Below are 16,632 nucleotides of genomic sequence, written 5' to 3' on the forward strand. Positions count from 1 at the left end.
ATTATGCTCGAGACTGTCTCAAGAACTGACACATCTGGATAAATTCTCTGCACCGAAGGTGGATGTATCTGCGCTCGGACTACAGTAGTAGTTCCTGCATTGGGTGTACTCTGCACTACCCCTGGTATCTGTCTGCCTTCTGCCTGTACAGCTCCCTCGGCTCCCTGGGCTTGTGCCAGAGCAGCTGTAGTGGCAGTGGCACTAGTGCCTGGACCCCCGAATAGGTCTTTAAAGGTGGAGGTCAATCTCTTACCAGCCGTGTAATGAGATCCTCAACATCAGAATCTTCATCATCAACATAAGACTTTCTCTTTTTCTTTCTTCCTGCACTCTCATCCTCTTTAGCACTATCTTCCTTCGCTGCCTCATCTCCCTCCGTAATTGCAGGAAACAATTTGACATCCTGTAAGTTCACTGCTCTCCATTTCTTTTGTTCCCAACCCCAACTAGCTTCAACTAAAGATTTCTCTACTCGCTTCATTGGTGTCGGGTCTGTCTGAACCAGCATTGGCTTCAGAAGCACTTGCTCCCTTGGTACCATTATGCTCGAGACTGTCTCAAGAACTGGCACATCTGGATAAATTCTCTGCACCGAAGGTGGATGTATCTGCGCTCGGACTACAGTAGTAGTTCCTGCATTGGGTGTACTCTGCACTACCCCTGGTATCTGTCTGCCTTCTGCCTGTACAGCTCCCTCGGCTCCCTGGCCTTGTGCCAGAGCAGCTGTAGTGGCAGTGGCACTAGTGCCTGGACCCCCCGAATAGGTCTTTAAAGGTGGAGGTCAATCTCTTAACAGCCGTGTAATGAGATCCTCAACATCAGAATCTTCATCATCAACATAAGACTTTCTCTTTTTCTTTCTTCCTGCACTCTCATCCTCTTTAGCACTATCTTCCTTCACTGCCTCATCTCCCTCCGTAATTGCAGGAAACAATTTGACATCCTGTAAGTTCACTGCTCTCCATTTCTTTTGTTCCCAACCCCAACTAGCTTCAACTAAAGATTTCTCTACTCGCTTCATCTTCCTTTTGAACTTCATCTCTTGTTGCTGTCTGGTCAAAAGCTCCCAAACCGCTAAAGCTTCAAATTGTGCTGGTCTCAGTAATGGCTTCATGTTGTATAATGACATTCGCAATTGATCCAAAATTCTCAAATTTAACGTTCCATGCTCCGGAAACACTAAAGACTCTTGGTTTTTAGTTAACTTACACCATTGCTTCAACCACAAACACAGTGCTACACCTCACTCCTCCATCACAATGTAAGCCGGAGTATTTTCCGGTGGGGTTGGCTCCCCCACTGACGCTTTAATATAAGTATCACGCCTTCATCGCACTCTTAAATGCCTTAAAAAACTTCATTTTGCCTGCTTTGTTTACTTTTGATTCAATAATGAAATGACTTTTACTCCCAAGATTCCCTTCACCCGCTTACTCAACCAATTCCCTCTTACGGGTGGCAGCCAATCCGCTCGCGGCTCTTCTCACTAACCGACCTATCCCAGCATGGCACACTCTGATGTCACACTCACACACAGCGGCTGACAAAGTCTTGCGGCTCGTCCTCCTCAACTCGATTCACACAAATGATGCAGATTATTGTGATCACTTACCAAAACCAATAATTAAAACAAACCTTCTGGTTTACTACAGGAAGGGACACAATCGCTTCAGAGACCTTACGGATTTTCACCAATGGCTCTCTTGGTTCATATAGCTATTCCTCTTTTTCAGTCTCCCACATTCGCAAGCAAAATTCGACCCGCAAATTTTACTCTCAACTGATCAATGGGTCTGTTCTGGTGCACATAGAAATCACCAAATCTCAGTCTAATTTTCTTTGACTCAATTCTCACCCACACCGATTTGTTGACCACTGCCGATCAACCTACTAAACCAGACAGTTTACAACATATAACCAAGTATCTCCTACACTTGTCAATATACTCCGGAGTCTTAGACCACGCAGGGTCCGTACATCACCAACAACCATGTGGATAATTTTTTAGCACAAAGTGCCAGATACATAGGAAGTTCGACGACTTCCCTACTCTCATACCACGGAGTACCCACACTCCTACTAACCTCAACTGTAGTACGCAGACTCTCCACTTACCTCACATTCATCACAATTCACCTGCCCTTTGCTTTAGCCTATGCAAGCGCAACCTACAACTTATCTCACTGTCTCAAAATACGCCGAGAACATACCCAACTTTACTAGCAGGATCCAGGATACGGGAAAATCATTTCTGGGCTTAAGGGGACATCATCCTTGCCACAATTGCCCTTTCAGAAAAACAAAATTCAAATCTCATAAAAAATACGAACAACTAACCCTAACTTAGATTAATACCATAACCAGTAATCGCCACATAAGCAGTTCTCCAAGTAAACTAGCCATCAAGCTGCTACCAAAAACTTCTAGCACGCTCGGTCCTTAGTAAGTAAACTTACAAGGGGACGTGTATAGGTCGATGAATGTTTTGAATCGCATGGAGTATCCTAGTCACGCAGTGACTACTGAACCAATAACCAACATCAATAAAAACGATAAACCCTTTATGGAACCACAATAGAAACCATACTAATCAGAAATAACCATTACTCATGAAAAGGGTTAACATATTTTATTCCCTATTGCTTACAATTCTAATCTTCTGTTAATTCAATCTTTATTCAAATCAATTCTTTATTAATTCATCAGTTATAAGACATTATTTCTTAAAGAAAACATATGCCGCAAAGCAACACCATAAGCTATGATTATCAGCATTAACAATGTAATTCAGCAATTAAGTTAGTCAGTCATTTGTCACCGTCAACATCACCCCTACCAACCTTTCTAACCAGGATTAGCATTATCATGGGGGTCTTCATGCGAAAACAATTTAGAGAAAACATTAATTTGGAAAAATCTACCTAAGTGTGAATCTTTATAAAACAGCGCAGTTGGTACCTAGAAGAAAAGGCACAACATTGTCAGTCACATTTTCATAGCTACCTATCCAAGATGGATCAGCAACAAGTCAGTCTTTGTCTTCAGGTCATCAATAATCAGCTACAAATCAGGCTCACAGAGTATGAGCCCAATATCAGCACCTCGGACAGCGTCTCCTGACGTCATCAACTTTCTCCTCACAGTTCTGATTCCTCACCCCTTGTCATGACTTTTTATTAGGGTCTCCCAGTCCATCCCACTAATTGCTAATTGGTCAATCGGTCAGAAGATATGACTCTGACCTATAGTTTTTATTTACTAAATCATATTCTTATATTTCACAAAACTCTGATTGGTTCTTCTTGCGATGAGGACATCATCCGGCTCTTCAGGTATCAAAATTGTTGCACATGGTTCTCTAGTCAGTGCTTTCATTGTTCAAGTCCAGGGAAAGTACATTTTGCCTACACTACACATAATTGTTCCAAATTGTCTTCACCATCTCCTCTCCGTCGGTACATTGCAGAATGTTCTAGCTAAGCGACTTGAACTCTAAGCGGTTCAAGGTTTCTGTCTCCAGTTTCCAGTTCTTGGCAAGGTGTTCGAATTCTCCATGTTCAGAACGAGAAAAGGCCCAGTGAAACTAGGCCTCTGGTACGGCTTAAAACTATTGAATTAATACAAAACACAGGTTATACATCTCATTATAACATATTAGTACATTTTTTCTCATATATTTTTCATTATTTTGCATATTTAGTCACTTTAGTTCTAAACATGCACATTATTTTCTATTATTAATTTCTCTATGCATCTTTCTCATTAGTATACACACATATAAATCATTAATAATTTCTTAATTAACATATCTGCTCCATCCTCACCCTGTCACATGCTTTGTGGATAGCAATGCACGCATGCCAGTCCCAAGCCCTTGAATTTTTGGTGATGTGTGATTCTGAAACGATGAAGCAACAGAGCCCAGATTAAGTGTCAGGGAGGTGTTGTTGGCTCGTTGCCAGAAAACACCCTGGCAGAGTTGGACAAACAGCAATGGTTTCAACTTTTCTGGTTCCAATTGTGCGTTATGTGTGGCAAGCTCAGTCTTTGGCAGGTGTTGTTTTAGACACTACTGTGGTAAAATAAAACTTTCAATTTACACACCAGCACTGCCTTTGATACCCTCTGAAACTAGAGGCCGCAAGGGAAGAGCCAGGGAGAAGGAAGAGTCAAGCAAAGGGTTCACAGATTTCTATGAAATGGAGTTTTAAAGAGGGAACATACTGCAATCAAAAATATCAAGAATACAAAGTCAAACCCTCAATGCGTATCCCTCACTGCCACTAGTGAGGGAAACAAGCTTCAGTGCACCTCACAACGGGAACACCAATTGGTCTGTGTTACCATGTATTTTCTGTTTTTACACCAGGTTGCCAGTTGTGTGATGTTGTAATAACACCTGTTGTGCATGCAATTATAGTAAAATGTTGATATTCTCCCAACAGGTGTGTTATTTTAAAATTTGGAAAAACAAATTAAATAAATGTGCCATTTTGAGTTCAATGTATATATGTTTTCTTCTGTATCTGCTTTCTGTGTGTAATCTGTTCACTGTGGGAGTTTTTAGAAATGAAAGTGGCATTGTCTGAGTAGCAGTTGACTGGTGATGTGAGTGCATGTGCTGGTGCCAGCTGATGTTGTATGTAGTGGTGGTTGATTGGTGGTGAGTGTATGTAGTGGCAGTTGACTGGCTGTGTGTATAGCGGTGGGTGACTGGTGGTATGTGTGTGTAGTGGCAGGTGACTGTGTGTGTGTGTGTAGTGGCAGGTGACTGGCTGTGTATATAGTGGTGGTGGGCAGTATATGTAGTATCTGACTGCTTGGTTTGTGTGGGTAGTGGCGGTTGACTGTCAGTGTGTGTACGTGTTCATAGGGCATAGTAGTGTGTCTGTGTAGTGGTGGTTATCTGCTGGTGTGTGTAGTGATGTCTGTTGGTGTGTTTGTAAGTTGCTTGATGTCTGCATGAATGGTGGTATGTTGGTTGTATGCCTTGAATGGCACTGTTTGTTGATGTGAGTGGTGTATAGTGTAGGACCCACAGCTGACGGTGTAAATGGTTTTGTGCGTGTGGTGCATGAAGGGTGCGTGAATGGTCTGGAAAATGTTTGGTGCCTTGTCATTTCACGAGCTGCGAGTCACAAGATCAGAATTCTGTCATTTCAATCGTATTAACAGTGATTACTGCGATTACGGATTTTTAAAACCATTCATTAAAAAATGTGCCCTCCCATGAGGTTTTCTTACCCAGAAGCACTAACAAACCTCAAACATTGGCTAAAAACACATTAACAGTGCTACCCTTTGTGTGTGGCTGGGCCTGGTGCCTGCAACAGGAACTGAACAAACTCACGTCAATGGGAGTTCTTGCGAGTTCCTGCAGTGTTTTGGGGTCTTTCCTGTCGCAGGCCCTAGGCCTACCCACACAAAGTGAGATCCCATTTTTATAGGGAGATATGGGGGAATGCAGGGTAGTAGGAAATTTGTGGATCACCACAGATATTAGATGTTTTCCTGACAGAAGTGTGAGGAATAAATGTGCTTTAACCAAAGGTTGAGGTTTGCAAGGCCTTCTGGGCAAGCAAACCCGGTGAGAGTCACATAAGTCATGCCACGCTGGACTCCCCTCAGTATTTAGTTTTCAGAAATGTATGGGATTAGTAGATTTTCACTGAGTGGCACTGAGCTTGGGGCCATCATACACAGTTACCCATATTGGGGAAAAAAAAACGTGGTCACGCTTGGAGGTTCTTTGTGTTGCAGGCGCAAGGCACAGCCACACAAATGGGAAACAGTTTTTATCAGGAGGTATGTGGAAACAGAGTTGTAGAACACTTGTTATTACCAACTGGAATTGCATTTGCAGCTTCCAAATGTAAGGCCAGAAAGTAAATATTTTGCAAAATACCTTCTAAATCTCATGATATTTCGGGTAATCCCAAATTCAGAGGTGTGTATATAACTACTGCTCCAAAACTCAGTATCTTGTGTGTGTGTTTCAGAAATACATGGATTCCCTCCTTTACCATTTTTCATGCCTTTTTATGTTACCCTTTGATTTGCTGTATAGTTGGTACACAATGAAAAATCATTGTGAGGTGCAGCTCAATTGTTGGTACCTCAGGTCTAGAAGAACTTATAAACCCTGTGTACCCCGGCAATCTGAAGGATTGCTGGACATAATGGTATTTTGTTTTTGTAAACTGGCTATGGTGATAAGAAGTTACAGATGAAAATGTATTCACAAATTTCCTACTACGGATTGTCCATTGTTAGAAATGGGGTCTTTGGTTGGAAGTCAGGTTACCCCCTGTCCAAGGAAAGACCCTCACTCCAGTCAGGGTAAAATAGAATCACCCTCAGCTAACCCCTGTGTACCCCCTTGGTAGCTTGGCATGAGCAGTAGCCTTAACTTCAGAGTGCTAGGTGTAAAGTATTTGTACCAACACACACAGTAACTTAATGAAAACACTACAAAATGACACAACACAGGTTTGAAAAAATAGAAAATATTTATCTAAACAAAACAAGACCAAAACGACAAAAATCCAAAATACACAAGTCAAGTTATCGCTAAAAATGCAAAAAGAGTCTTCATGTAATTTTAAAGACAACGATAACACTGTTAGCGTGAAAATGTACCTTTCGTGCGTCAAAAATAACCCCGCACGGGTGAGTGTCAAAAAGGGCTTGCGCTGCGTCAATTTCACTCACGAGCAAGACCTTGCATCGTTTCTCCTTTAGTCGGCGTGCGTCGTTTCTTCTCGCTGCAGGAGAGTGATGCATTGATCCAGTCAGCACTCTCGGGTCCGGGCAGGCCTTGCGTTGTTTTTACAAGCCCAGCAGTGTTTGCGTCTGAAATTCAGCCACACAATGGTCCGAAAACCACGCAGCGCGGATTGTGATCTCACCAGCCTCTGTCAGTGATGCTGTGCGTCGTTTCTCGAGCCTCGGGCATCGATCTTCCGGTAGCGTTGCAAACGAGCGTCGATTTTCAGCAGCGAAGCCGGCGGCGCATCAATTTTTCAGCCGCAGATCGGAGTCTCGTTGATCTTTTCACCGCACGGCGGTCTGTGCTTGGATTTCTCACTCTTGGGATGCCAGATTCTCTTCTCAGGGCCCCAGGAACTGGATGGGCACCACTTGGGAGAGTAGGAGTCTCTCCAGAGGCTCCAGGTGCTGGCAGAGAGAAGTCTTTGCTGTCCCTGAGACTTCAAACAACAGGAGGCAAGCTCTAAATCAAGACCTTGGAGATCTTCACGAGAAGAAAGGCAACACAAAGTCCAGTCTTTGTCCTCTTAGCACAGGCAGAAGCAGCAACTGTAGGACAGCTCTACAAAGCCAAGTCACAGGCAGGGCAGCTCTTCTTCCTCAGCTCTTCAGCTCCTCTCCAGGCAGAGGTTCCTCTTGGTTTCCAGAAGTGTTCTAAAGTCTGTAGTTTTGGGTGCCCTTCTTATACCCACTTTGCCCTTTGAAGTAGGCTTACTTCAAAGGAAAGTCTCTCTAGATTGTGAAATCCTGCCCTGCCCAGGCCAGGCCCTAGACACACACCAGGGGGCTGGAGACTGCAGTGTCACTGTCTAGTGAGAGGTGCAAACAGCCCAAATGTCAAACTGAGCCAGACAGGGAATCCACAAACAGGCAGAGTCACAGAAATGGTTTAAGCAAGAAAATGCTTACTTTCTTAAAGTGGGATTTTCAAACACACAATCTTGAAATCAACTTTACTAAAAGATGTATTTTTAAATTGTGAGCTCAGAGACCCCAAACTCTACATATCTATCCGCTCCCAAAGGGAATCTTCACTTTAATCATATTTAAATGACGCTCCCATGTTAACCTATAAGAGGGTCAGGCCTTGCAACAGTGAAAACAAATGTAGCAGTATTTCACTGTCAGGACATATAAAACACATTGCTATATGCCCTACATTAACCATACACTGCAACCTGCCCATGAGGCTACCTAGGGCCTACCCTAGGGGTGCTTTACATGTAAGAAAAGGGAAGGTTTAGGCTTGGCAAGTGGGTACATTTGCCTAGTTGAATTTACAGTTTAAAACTGCGCACACAGACACTGCAGTGGCAGGTCTGAGGCATGATTACAGAGCTACTTAAGTGGGTGGCACAACCAGTGCTGCAGGTCCACTAGCAGCATTCGGTTTACAGGCCCTGGGCTCCTCTAGTGCACTTTACAAGGGGCTTACTAGTAAATCAAATATGCCAATCATAGATAAGCCAATTACATACACATTTTGTATAGGAGCACTTGCACTTTAGCACTGGTTAGCAGTGGAAAAGTGCCCAGAGTAACAAAAACAGAGTCCAGCACACATCAACAACCTGGGAAACAGAGGCAAAAAGTTAAGGGAGACCACACCAAGGATGAAAAGTCTAAAATCCATGGATTTTGCACCTGTTTTCACAACAAACTCTACGTAGGTTACAACCACAAAAATTAGGGAAAATGGACTATCTCTTGGAAAAATGAAAATAAACATGGTTAAAAAATGTTTGATACAACTGTGCTTGTTCCTGAAAGCAGGACAGATGGTGATTCCAGTATAGCAAATCTTTTGTTGACATCATTTTTAGGGAAAAATATTTGCTTTCTTGCACATCGATTTTCTCCTATTTCGCTCAAACTACCCCCCTCCCCCCAGCCCTCAAAATGTAGCTTTATTTGGACTTTCTTCTCAGTCCACTTGGGGGAATCCACAAAAAATGGGCATCTTTAGAATCCCCAGGATGTTGGTGGAAGAAATAAAAGTCTTAGCATTATAGGGTGAAAAGGCTTCGCAGCCAAGGGTTAAGATAATACATGTGCAAGGGGCTAGCTGTTTGGCAACAATGGTTGTGGTGACTCTCGATACTTGCTGTAGATCACACCTAGCTATTCTGCTCCCTCACCTTTGTTGTTTCCTCCCTCTCTTGTTCCCTACATCTCCTTTGGTTTCCAGCATTTCATCATTATGTGTAAGTTGCCTTCCCTCTACCAGGCTCCACCTGCTGCCGTGGAATTCCATATATGCTTGAGCGGTACCCCTGGCATGGCTAGGCACTAGTTACAACTCATCTATTACTTGGATTGGGTAGGCCCATACGCCCTTTGTGCATATTTTATCTCCCCCACCTTTGGCTTGACCCCTTCACTGATGTGTGTCCTCTCGCCTAGAGGTGGAACTTGGTTGGACTTCACTTGTGATGAAAGGCCTGGGCCGTGTGTAATCCAGTCTGGATTTCTGACAACCAATCTACAAAAGCATGCCTCTCTTTCTCCTTCCTAGAGCCCTCTTCCTATAAGTATGGGTCCTATACTATCACTTCTAAGATTTTTAACAGCAGAGCAGGTGAACTCCTAGAAGGGGAGAGGGCAGATTGACCTTGACCTCCGCAAGTCACAGTTCTGAGAGTGACAATGTGACCACATCCTCAACGCTAAAGTCTTTAAGATGGCAGATCAACTTCCCATCGGCTACCCTGATACATAAAACCTGATGTCACATTTGCATGCTTGCTTACGGAAAGAGATTGTAGCACAGTGGAATTTTGTTACCATTGCAATCAAAATAACAAGTTTTAGGTGGGGAAGTTGAGTTAGCACAAAGTTAAGGAAATTCATCTACTAACTCCCCCAAAACCTGTTAAAAGTGTGCTACACATCATTTTAAAAAAACAGTGTCTCAGCTTAATATTGATTCTCTCCTTTGGGAATATTAACGTTGTTTTTAACAACTTTGTCTTTAACACTAATTACTTATAGCCCCAAATATTCCTCACTGCCATTTATGCGGTTTTGCAGAGCTTTTGCTGCTGTCTCCCACCCAAAGGTTGCTGCTGTTTCACCTTCATCTGTGCCGTCCCATCATCCTGCTGCTACAGCCCCTTATTGCCGATGCGACCAGCTCTCTTTTTTAAAAAGCACCAAGCTTGCTTTACTTACAGTCGTGTTGGGTAATGATATTGGTTTTGCCAGTGCTAGTTATTTAATACATTTACTCGTGCTCAAGAAGCTCTCACATTATGTGGCCATGCTGGTTGGTCTTTGTGAATTCGTCAGACTTGAAAAATCTGTGATCACTCGAGTTTAGATGAGCAGAAGGGCCTCCTGATGAAATTAAAACATTTTTGATGGATTTGTCAATTGAACATCAGCCTACAGCACTTTATGCTCCATACGCCAATGGTCTTGTTGAAAAAATGAATAGACTTATAAGAGATTGTGCTCAGTTAGCTATGACAAATAGAGCAGAGTTCAGAAATATTTTGAGGGATAATCTGTGGGTCCATCATACCGCTCCAAATCTTTTGACAAAGGAATCTCCATTTCAGTGTTTGAGAGGACGAGTGGCAGGGTCTAAGGTGTTCCCCAAGTATTTAGGACGCTATGGTAATGGTGAGAGTTCGGATGGCCGCAGAGTCTGTGTACTTCAGGGGAGGTATAAAGAACGATTTGATAACAAACACAGTGCAGTGGTCAGGAACTGGAAAGTAGGAGAGTTGGAGTTTGTAAAGAAACTTAGGTAGTCAGGCAAAGGGGAGTCTAAATTTAGAGGACTTGAGAAGTTAAGGAACTTAAGAAGAATGTAGTGATCCTAGAGAATGGAGAAGTTTGGAGCATGTCTAGACAGGCTATGTTTGATTTGAATACTAAATTGGTGGAAGCCAAACTGTGTGCTGATGAGCTGGGAGACAGTGGAGTAACCTTACAACATCATAATTCTGTTTTGTCACCCAGGGAAGTTCGCACTCGAAGGAGGCCAGAGTATCTCAAAGACTATGGCCCTCATTATGACATTGGCGGTAAGTCACGCTTACCGCCATGCCGACCGCCGCCACGGTGGATTACCGCTACCCATATTATGACACACACATACCAATCCATCACTATACAGACACACACACAAGTCCGCCAGCCCAAAGGTCAGTGATAAATTGGTGGTACCAAAACCCACACCGTTACGCCAACAGAACTACGTCCACAGCATTATGACCAACAAATCACTGCGGCGGACATTCAATGGCACTAAACCATTGGTGGTACATACCGCTGCAATAAAAATACACACACACATACAAAACTACACCACATTGGACAATTCAAACTACACACACCTGACACACATACACACACCACACCCACAACATTATAAAACACCCCCCCACAATACCAACAACTCCTTACGATGAAAAAATATTGCCAACTGAGAGAAACAAACCAAGAGCACCCACAGAACCAGAGCCACAAAACACCATCACCCATTCACCATCCACGCACCTTACAGCACACACCCAAACACATCACCCCACACACTCTCACACACATCACACACACTACACCCATGGCACCACAAAGATACCCCAGGTTCTCAGAGGAGGAGCAAAGGTCCATGGTGGAGGAAATCATCCGGGTAGAGCCACAGCTATTCGGATCGCAGCTGCAGCAGACATCCATTGCTAGGAAGATGGAGCTATGGCGGAGGATCATGGACAGGGTCAACGCCGTGAGACAGCACCCCAGAACAAGGGACAACATCAGGAAGAGGTGGAACGACTTACGGCGGAAGGTACGTTCCGTGTCAGCAAGACACCAGATGACTGGCGGTGGTCTTGGCAATGCTGCATCCTGAAGGCCTGGCAGGAGTAGGAAGAGGACTGGACTCTGATAAGTCAACTCTCTATTACTATCACTCCCCTACCTGCATGCCAACACATACCCCCACCCCTGCCCTCACCCCCATCACCCCACCACCTCACATACACCCCACCATCACAACCCACTCATCCCAATGCCAAGCACTGCATGTAACACCAATGCACGGACCCCCATCACAGAACTGCATGGACACACATCACTAAAGCATGCACACTTGAGACAATCACCTAGACCAACAAATCACTACTCACGCACGGCTAAGCTGCCATGGCAATAACAACCATAGAGGGCAACACACCCATGCACAAGATGGCACACACAGAAACAATAACACTGCATTTAGATCCCCACAGGTCCCCCTTCCAACGTCACCAGAGAGGAGGTGCCAGCAACATCCAGTCCCCCCTCCAGAAGAGGCCACAGTGAAGACAGCAGCTCTGGACGCCTGGATCTGGATGATCAACCTGGCCCATCAGGGACCTCCGGACAGTCAGTTACCCAGGCACAGTCACACACCACCACAGAGCCTCCCCCCTCAGGAAACAAAACCACAGCACCCACCCAGTGGGCCCATACCACTGTCCCTAGGACACGTCAATCTGCAGTGTGTCAACCACTACAGGAACCCCAGGCCACCCAACAAAGACAGGACAATCAGGGACCTGGGGTCAGTGGGCACACGGTTCAGGGGACAGAGGCACAGGACAACAGGGAAGCTGGGAGGACTGCTGTGCGACAGGGGGAGGAGGACAGGCCCAGGTAACCGACTCTCCAGGAGGCACTCACCAACATCCTGGGAGCATACCACCATTCCCAGGAGACAATGGGCCAGATACTGGACAAGTTGAGGAGACCCAGCGGCTGCAGAAGGGACAGTACCTGGGAATCAGGGAGGATGTGAGGAACATCCACACCACCCTGGTCACCATTGCAGGGGTGCTGGCAGACATGGCCAACACCATGAGGGAGGCAGTGGCACTCCAACGGGCCCATGACACAAAGCAAAATGATGAACAGCCTTCCACCTCCGCTGCTGCCAGCACCCCTCCCCCTGTAGAAGGAGAACCACCCCGCAAACGGTCCAGAAGCCAGAGAACATTGCCAAGACCCCCGCTAGGAAATAAGACTCTTCTGAATGTCACCCTTGTGTCCCACTCAGTCACCCTGTCCACCTTGAACTGTCATTGCTCCATTTCCTATGCCCCCTTGGACAATGCACCTATGATACCAATAGACTGGACTCTACCCTGGACCTTACTCCATCAGCAACCCAGCCCATTGCAATACCCCGTCCACTTATTAGCACCTAAATAAACACCCTTGGAACAAATACAAGTGTGGAGTCTGCCAAATGATTGAAATATGTATTCATTTAACAAGCTGTAAACATTGCAATTCCACTGTACAGTAATGTATACATAGGTATGACCTGTAGTTGGCAGCAGTCAACACACCAGGAGCCAGAGTGAGGCACAGATATCTGAAAATAGAAATGCCAAAGAGTACAGTAAGTGGCCATAGTAGTGTGAATATCAGCCTGCCATGTACAATGTCCAACACAAAACTGTCATTGGAAGAGAAGTTACGGTGTCTTACCTGTGTGTCACTGGAAGTACTGTCGTATGCTTGCTGTTCTGTTGTCCTCATCCTCTGCCTCCTCTTTGTCACTGTCCACAGGGTCACTGCTGCCACACGCCCATCCCCAGCCTCATCCTCCTGCACCGGCGTCTCAAGGCAAGGCTATGCAACAAACAGCATGCCACAATGATCTGGCAGACATTCTTGGGTGAGTAGCATAGGGAACCACCTGTTAGATGGAGGCAACGACACCTGTCCTTCAGGAGGCCGAATGTCCTCTCGATTATTCTTCTTGTTCGCCCATGTGCCTCATTGTAACATTCCTCTGCCCTTGTCCTGGTATTCCTCACTGGGGTCAGTAGTCATGAGAGGTTGGGGTAACCAGAGTCACCTGCAAATATCGATGGATACCTGTAAGCCAAACACTAACCCTTAGAGCCAGCACCATACCCATACACCAACATATACTGGGTTGGAACCATGGGCTCACCTACTAGCCACACCCGGTGCCTCTGGAGTTGAGCCATCACATATGGGATGCTGCTATTCCTTAGGATAAAGGCATCATGTACAGACCCAGGATACTTTGCATTGACATGGGAGATGTACTGGTCCGCCAGGCACATTATCTGCACATTCATCGAGTGACAGCTCTTTTGATTTCTGAGCACCTGTTCATTTCTCCGGGGGGGGGGACAAATGCAATATGTGTACCATCAATAGCCCCAATAATGTTGGGGATATGTCCCATTGCATAGAAGGCAGCTTGCACCGTGGCTAAATCCTCAACCTGGCAGAAAACAATGCAGCTGCACATGTGTTTAATCAGGGCAGACAACACACTGGTCAGCACTATTGAGAACATTGGCTGAGACATTCCTGCTGCCAAGCCCACTGTCATTTGGAAAGAACCAGTTGCCAAGAAATGGAGCGCAGATAGGACTTGCACAAGAGGGGGGATCCCAGTGGGGTGATGGATAGCAGATATCAGGTCTTGCTCCAATTGGGTACACAGCTCTGTGATTGTGGCCCTGTGAAGTCTGTAGGTGAGGATTATGTGCCTGTCCTCCATTGTTGCCAAGTCCACCCGGGGTCTGGACATGGGGGGATGTCTCCATCTCCTATTTATCTGCAGTGGTTGTACTCTAGGGGGCAAAAGAGTGAGCAGCTGGTCAGTATTCCACATTTCCAACCTGTACACTGTATTGCATGTTGTGACAGAAACAGTATGTTTTTGGATAGGCCCAAATGGTGCCTATGTGTACTATGACACAGTTAGGTGCCATGGCGTGCCCCCTCCTGAAATGGTGCATGCCTGTCTTGTGTGGATGGACATGTGGAAATTAGGTAATGCTGCTGCTGCTGTGCACCATTGTGGGAGGCGGTCGAGTACCACCGTGAAACTCCTCATTGGTTGTGATTGGGCCCTATGGGTTACAGTAACCAATGGTGAAGTACGCCAGCGGTAACAGTACGCACCGCCGTGGACTTGACCGCCATTTTCTATCTGTTCTCTCACTTGCTACCTGACATTCAACAGGAGAGGACCTACACTGCAAGTGCTGCTGTGACTTGTGTCTGGAACCGACCATGGCTCGAGTCACTGGGGAAAGGGCCCCGGCCCTCACCGCTGCAGAGTTGGAGAGACTGATGGATGGGGTCCTACCCCAGCACCGAATGCTGTATGGGCCTCCAGACCAACAGGTGAGTACATTGTGAGCACGATGCATGGGGCATGAATTAATGTAGTGCTGTGTGTGAGGGCCTCGTGTAAGGGGGGGGGCATTGTGGAAGGGTCCTGGGCAAAGTCCTTCATGTATGGTGGGCAATGTCTGTGCTTAAGGGGATGGGAGGGCAATGGTGGGAAATGAGTGTAACAGGCCGGACGGTATGGCTGATACCTTTTTCTATGTTTATTTGTCTGCAGGTCATCTCCCATCAGAAAAAGGGTATATGGCATGCCATCGCCAAGGACATGCGGACACTGGGGGCCTACGGCAGGTGGAGCACCCACTGTCGCAAACGGAGGGAGGACCTGAGACGCTGTGCACGGAAGTCGGCGGAAGCCCAGCTGGGGATGGCCTCCCAACGAGGAAGGGGTGCTCGTCGAACCCTGACCCCCCTGATGTTCCACATACTGGCGGTGGCCTATATGGAGCTGGATGGGCGCTTGAGGGCATCACAGCAGCCACAAGGGGGTGAGTACAGTTTCCAAATCTACTACTTACGCCTGGTGGGGTGATCTATGGGTCAGGGATGTGGGACTGTGGGTGCCCCTAGGCCAGGCCAGACATTGCAGGGTAGGTCCCATGTTGGGCAGGGGCTGATGAACACCACCTCCTACAAAGCTAGTAGGCATCTACTACTGGGCAGGGGTCTATGGGTGTCAGGTATGCTGCTCTTGGCGTTAGGTATTCCTGTCCTTGGGCTGGTGACTAGCATTGTGACTAGTAGTGCATTGCATAGTGCATAGGTCTGTTCCCTGTGTGAGGGTGCTGTGTACACTAACGATGTTGTTGGGACAGCCATTGACCAAGTATATCCTTTGTCTCTTCCCCCCCCCTGTTTGTTTTGTCACTCTGTCCTTATGTGCATTAGCATCATCTAGTGGAGGAACAGTGGCACCGGCGATGGAGGGAGCTGCATCCCACATGGCCCATGAGGCCGAATCCACCGACGGCGAGGGCACCAGTGGGATGGAGGGTGAGGGGAGCACCACGGCAGAGACAGGAGGGAACAGTTCTGACAGTGATACCTCCTCCGATGGAAGCTCTCCGGTGGTGGCGGACCCCTCTGTGGCCACCCCATCTACAGGTACAGCCGCCACCCCCGGTACCAGCACCGCCCTCCTGGCAGCCCCTCAGTGAGTTTCCCGTGCCCGCTCACACAGGAGGGTGGGCATCTCCTTCGCCCCAGGCACCTCAGACCCTGCGCCAGTCAGCCCTGCTGCCCTGAGTGAGGAGGCTATTGACCTCCTGCGATCCATCTCTGTTGGGCAGTCAACCATAGTAAATGCCATCCAGGGGCTGGCAGGCCATTTGCAACAAACAAATGCATTCATCGAGGTCATTCACTCTGGCATGGCGGCCCAACAGAGATCAATCCAGTCTTTGGCCTCCTCCCTGATAACAGGCATTGTCCTTGTCTCCAGCCTCCCCCCTCCAACTTCCTCTACCCAGTCCCATTCCCCTCAACCCCAACCTATCCCAAGCACACATTCAGACCAGCATGCACCCAAGACAACACACAGGAGTGGCTCAGGCAAACACAAGCACCACACATCATCCCACAGGCACTCACACAAACACCATCCAGATGCAAACACACCAACATCCACTGCCTCCACTGTGTCCCCCTCCTCCTCCTCGTCCACCACCTTCCCAGTAGTGACTCCACTCACAC

General features: G+C 46.6%; 1 long non-coding RNA gene across 1 annotated transcript in view; it reads right to left on the reverse strand.

Annotated features, from left to right (window-relative positions):
- Positions 1 to 3,410: 3,410 nt before the first annotated feature.
- The window catches only part of LOC138299907 (uncharacterized), a 770,123-nt gene continuing 756,901 nt past the window's right edge, over positions 3,411 to 16,632 (reverse strand). The window contains exon 14 of the long non-coding RNA XR_011204848.1: positions 3,411 to 3,607. This is a non-coding gene — a long non-coding RNA (uncharacterized lncRNA). The remainder of the gene's footprint in view (positions 3,608 to 16,632) is intronic.

The sequence above is a fragment of the Pleurodeles waltl genome, chromosome 6, assembly GCF_031143425.1.
Source record: "Pleurodeles waltl isolate 20211129_DDA chromosome 6, aPleWal1.hap1.20221129, whole genome shotgun sequence".
NCBI lineage: Eukaryota > Metazoa > Chordata > Amphibia > Caudata > Salamandridae > Pleurodeles > Pleurodeles waltl.